The sequence below is a fragment of the Bolinopsis microptera genome, chromosome 10, assembly GCF_026151205.1.
Source record: "Bolinopsis microptera isolate Bmic1 chromosome 10, MBARI_Bmic_1.0, whole genome shotgun sequence".
Taxonomy (NCBI): domain Eukaryota; kingdom Metazoa; phylum Ctenophora; class Tentaculata; order Lobata; family Bolinopsidae; genus Bolinopsis; species Bolinopsis microptera.
In genome coordinates, this window is record NC_087081.1 from 13,849,732 (window position 1) to 13,855,683 (window position 5,952).

At 38.9% G+C, this 5,952-nt stretch overlaps 1 long non-coding RNA gene across 1 annotated transcript; it reads right to left on the reverse strand.

Moving 5' to 3' along the window:
* Positions 1-1,843: 1,843 nt before the first annotated feature.
* On the reverse strand, positions 1,844-2,454 carry LOC134821934 (uncharacterized). Its single transcript, XR_010161088.1, has 3 exons — positions 2,379-2,454; positions 2,135-2,220; positions 1,844-1,963 (listed from the first exon to the last, which is right to left on the reverse strand). It is a non-coding gene; the product is annotated as an uncharacterized LOC134821934 (long non-coding RNA).
* Between the last annotated feature and the right edge of the window lie 3,498 nt (positions 2,455-5,952).

Consider the following 5,952-nt stretch of genomic DNA (forward strand, 5'->3'; position numbering starts at 1 on the left):
GTTAGGCACTATAATGTTTCAAATGTCACATTTTGTGTGACTTAGTTAACTGCAGTTGTCTAATTATCATTCCTTGGTCTGAAATATAGTAAATTAGGTCAATCTAACAATTATGATACAGCATTGGTTAATGGGCACGGATCGAACGGTTACAAGGCAATATTTAGGTAACTTTGTCACACTCATGATACCATACCTCTATTTTACTGTGAGGTGTCCTAAAAACCCTTTCAACTCATTATTTGATGGTTGCTCTACCAATCATAGCCCTAAAATATGCTGTTTTGTCACTTTTGAAAAGTTAGCAAATACATGCACTTGGTTATTGGGAAATGAGGTTAATTCTGTCACAATATATGAAATTTTAAATTTTGGGCGAATTATTTATATCTGATTTTGGTTTGAAAGGCGGGAAAATTTTATATGATGACAATGTAGTTGATGCAAGTTAAGATCAGTTGATGTTTACATTGTCACAAAAAATTATACGAAATCGCAAATAGATTAAAAACAATGAATATAGAATAAAATAGTCTCTTATAATAACTCTTATAATAACTGATGTGACAAAGTAAACATGTCTTGCCCCTATTTCTATACCTCTATTAGAATATTGTCCAGAACATCAGAGCTTAAGTTTAACAATTTTAGGTTAAATTTGTCAAAGTCACTGAAAATGTGACAAAATTAACTTTTCATGCCCCAACAATTTCAAGATAGTGTGTAAAAATTGGCATAGGATGCTTTATTACAGGTATATTAAAGTATTAATCGATCCAAACTACGAAAAATATCTTTTAATCTGATGACGATTACATAAGTCCTATAATAACTGATGTGACAAAGTAAACATGTCTTGCCCCTATTTTGAAGAACTATACCTCTATTAGAATACTATGTAACTTCATCATCTAAAAAATTTCGATAAACTAGTTATTTTGCCAGCAAGGAGCTAACAGAGTTATAATAATTTTGTGTGACGAAATTACCCTAGTTTTGACCATGTAGCGGTAGTTTAATTGTGACACTGTTAACATATTACCACCTGATAATGATTTATGTGACTGGTGCTTGGTACTAGCAGTGTTGTTTGATCCATAGTACGTATAATATTTAAAGGGGTTTGAGCTGGTATATCATTATTTGTTCAAATTCACACAATATGTTCAGATATCATCAAGATTATGTGACAAAGTAAACTTGGTTGTGCCTTCTGTGTTTTAATTCCTTACGACTATATGATATAATAACAATTCCCAGCACTTCCAGGCCATCAACTAAACTTACACTACTCAGCATTGCTTATCAGGGTGCCCTAAACATTCATCTCATATTTTCTTTAATGTGTGACAGAGTAAACCTGAATGCACCATCTAACGAAAAAAGTCGTCAAATATGTAGGTAATGGTCATATGTACCCATCCAATCAACTGGACACTCAAAAATTTGGTCAAAAACGGCAGCAAGGGGTCCATATTTACTCCGTCACATGTTTATAGTGTGACAATGTAACCATTTCCGTGCCGGCCGTATTTAAGCGATATCTTATCACCTGATTAAGATATCGTTATGTGACAAAGTTAGCCTAGAGGATGAGACGATTATCCTAACCATCAAGGGTTTAAATAATTTCATAGTGTGACAAAGTCAACTACACTGTGCCTTTTGATAGGGTCACTTATATTTACCAATATCCTCAAACTCAAATGAACGTGTCCATATATAACCGGCCCTTATTACTTGAGGTGAAACAAAAATTACTCTAGTATTAAAAAACTTAATTAATCAATTGATTAATCAATTAATTATTAATTAAGAATAAATACTAACCCTGATTGTTTCTCGTCTGGTCCATCCTGCTACACGCCTCTTCAGCCTCGCACACAGCAGTAATAATGTGTCTCTGTAACTTGTCCAGATATCTTGCAACATGGTACTGGTTCATCTCACGTGATAACATCAGCTGCAATGAAACAATATTAAAATATCTTTATAGTTGTCATTTGTTATTTTTATTTGCTTTTGTCATGTGTTATTGTAATTATCATGGCGAGTAGCAAGGAAGATCCGTTTGGAGTCATTTAACTTCATCCCTGAGTTTCATGAAGGTATGTTTAAGTGTACTAAGACTCACAGCTGTTTTCCCCTCATTGTCACACAGTTCAATGTCTGCATCACTGTTAACCAGCAACTCAACTGCTTGCAAGTGTCCCCACATTGCTGAAAATTAAACAAATCAGTTTCCTATAATTTAAATACTTAAATATAACAGAAGCGTACAATTACAAGATGATCAAAAAGCTGTGATAAGAGCAAACACTCAATAACACTGCAATGATGTACCTGGAGTATTTCCTAAAAAGAAACATCTCACTCACCAGCAATATGAAGAGGAGTTAACCCATCAAAAGCCCGGTTGTTAGGATGAGCATTTCCATCAAGCAACACAGCAACTATATCCAGAGCTTTGCTTCCTGATAGACCAACACTCAGGTGAAAGGGGGACAGTCCTCCCTTTCTCTTGAGAAGCAGGTTTGGGTTGGCACCTTCTCTTAGCAGACGTCTGACTTCTCTACAACAGTAAAATGTTACAATTTAAAAAGATTGTGACAGTCCATATTTACAGATTGAAGTGAAATTGATATACATTGTAAGAGTGAACTAACTTGGAGCTTTTTGTATGATAAAACCAGAAAATGTTTAGAAAAACCATCTATACTAAGTCAAGCTTGTACAAAAGGCAGTGACATGTAAAATGAAAGAGGCAAACATTGGGATTACCTCAAATTGCAGTCCTGAACTGCCTTGAAGAGTTCATACTCAGGTCGTCTAGTATCATCACACTGTAATCTCATGCTAAGACAAACTTTATTAGTCAGGTTAAAAATGGTGACCATCACTACCATCAACTAAATATGGCACCGAAGAATAATACAGTTTAACTCCAATGCTGCAAGACGGCCAAGACCCAGGATCATCGATGACCTCAAAGCCTATGATAGGGAGATGTTATCATGGTGTAGTATGTTGATGACAGCTCTGCTCGAGTTGTGGCAGATTCTCTGAACTTCTCAAATCAGGAAATCTGTACAAATATATAGCTATTCTTTCATTGCGGACTCAGAAAGAACAGACAATTTTTTGTACACCTTGGGGTTAATATCCAAACATCAGGTGAGCATAATCTTGGAAATTTTGTTGTCTCTAAAGAATAGGGATGAGTGGTAGGGTGAGAATCCCTGCCACGTTTTTGGTCTGTTTCGCCGGGGCTCATGTCTTTCCTTGAGGGAGCATTAGTGTCTACAGAAAAACTGACAAATCCTAGCGAAGTCCAATCCGAACCACATCTTCCATCAGAGGTGGTGCTGGGTCAGCTGGTTACTGAACGGATTGGCCTGGAGAATGGCATAGTCCTGTTACTCTCAAGTTAACCATAGAGGGGGTCAGGCGCTGTTCGCTCACCGCTGGTTCTTGGAGCCAACACCCTCAGCCCCACAGAAGTGGGAGCACTGTCAGTGGTGGCTCACCCAGATAACGGACAGTGTCTCTCTTTCTTTCTTCTTGGACTTGCATTGTTGCTGGCGAGTCAGCCAGTAGCAATGCAGCATCTCACTCACTCAATCACCTCAGCAGTTCGGTCCCTTTTTTCATTGCATTACTTTCGCTCCAGGATAGCACTGTCCTGTCATCCCCAAGCTAACTATCGAGGTAGGGGGTCGGATGCCATCCGTCTCACCTGGTTCTTGACCTGTCGCCCTCAGACCTACAGAGGTGGGGTGCACTGTCGGTGGCCTGTCACCCAGGTTGACGGTGGTATCTCTCCCTCTGCCTCCCTTTGGACATGCATTGTTGCTGGTGAGTCAGCTGGCAGCAGTGTATCATACTATTGCGTGTTTACTAATCCCCTCTTAGCTTTCAGGCTAAACTAAAATTATAAACTAACAGAAGCAGGATAGAAGCAAGAAATCATCAGTAGCCCCTCAACTTAACGAAGACTGATATCTACCGCTCTGGTACAAGCAACTCTGATAAAGTACGACACTGCTGCTTCTCTGGGAAGTCAGCACCAACAGAAATGGGGACACTCTCTGATATGAGTGCTGGAATTCTCAGCCGTTTTACTCTACAGGCTAAGTTTCTTGTTATAATTCTATTGCTCTGTTCTTTCATTTGTATTCTGTCTCACTCTACTGCATATTGTAGATCGTCAGCATTCATAGAACCAGGGTCTCAGTTACAGTCCTTCTGTTAGTTGACTAGACACACTTTTTGCATCATCTTTCGGTTTTTGACGGCGTTTAGAAAACTTCTTGTTTTCTCGATCGTTACTTGCCTCCGTATTGGCTGCTAAACTAAAATTATAAACTAACATTCGGTCCACCCCCTTGTGTGTATACTAACACCCCTAGATTCCCAGGAACAGGCATAAATATCTACGGAAATCAAAGCCAAACAGACAGACAGCTACTCAGCCACAATGCAGGACAACAGATACTGCTCTGAACCAAGGATAAGTCTGATGGATACAGTCTCCCTAGACATTCGCACAGATTACAAGAATGCCAACATCAGACATCACGTCTCTTATTAAGACAAAGCTCAACTCTCTATCCAAGTTCCTGAAATCAGAGTTGTCTAACTGAGATTCGCAGTCAGACATGCAGTATACCCCCCTCGACCAACCCAGCTACTAATCCGTGTCTACAGGCAAGAAATTGATCTCGTCATTTGTAATATAACATGAAATATTATATACCTATTGAAATTCTCATCCTCCACATCATACAAAAGAGAACGGCCCATGGCCATACACCACATATCAAAGAGAAAGGCCTCCGGCCAGACATATCAGACCTAACATGATCTATTTTCCTTAAAAGCCCATGTTTATATAAAGTTTTAGCGTGTAAAATTGATTCACTTTACTTACTTGTTTATAAATTTTACCTCGAACCATGCTTTCACAGAATTAAAATATTACCACACGACAGGGCGACAGTTTTCCAAAACTGGTTACATTCTTCCCTCAAGGCGCAGCTCCTACACCTGGTAAATTCCACTCTAATAGCACAACCTCTCAAACAGACTCACCGAAGTAATCTTCAGCCATCAAATGCGAAGGGACTATAGCACCGCTTTCAAACCTGATCATGTTACAAGGCATGACTTTTCTGCCACTACTTCATCATTATAGATTAGTGATTACTTAGTGTGTAGATGAAACGATATGAGTGTAGCACACACTGGCTTATCAATGAATGATTGATTCATCCTATCAGCGTTATCTTGATTCGAATTTAGATTGCTATATTAAATTTTTCCTATATTCTACGTAACGCGCGAACGCCATTTGAGCACAGTATGTGCTAATGATCTCGCTGTCGATCCTTTAATACGTTTTGCGCGCTGCGCTAGCTACTCTGGTAGCGCGCATGGCGGGTAATTTTATTATCTATTGTTTCAACTTTTTATTCAGTTTTATTCATTTAAACGATGTTAATCATTTGAAACGACTTTACTAAAATTTGTCAACGAAGAAGAACTCTAAATTGTTACCACAGCAACCATTCAATGTTGCCATAGAAACTACACACTCTTAACATAGCAACCACACACGGTTACCGTAGCAACTCCAAATCACTACCTAGCAACTAAACACTGCTACCATAGTAACTACATACTGATACTATAGCAACTACACACTGTTACCATAGCAACTACACACTGATACCATAGCAACTACACACTGTTACCATGGCTACTACACACTGTTACCATAGCAACTCACCATAGCAACTACACACTGTTACCATAGCAACTACACACTGTTACCATAGCAACTACACACTGTTACCATAGTAACCACACACCGTTACCAGGAACGAGAGCGAGGGTCGACAAGGGGCTATTGCGATGCAATCTGGACAAGAGGGCATATTTCAAAACTGGTTC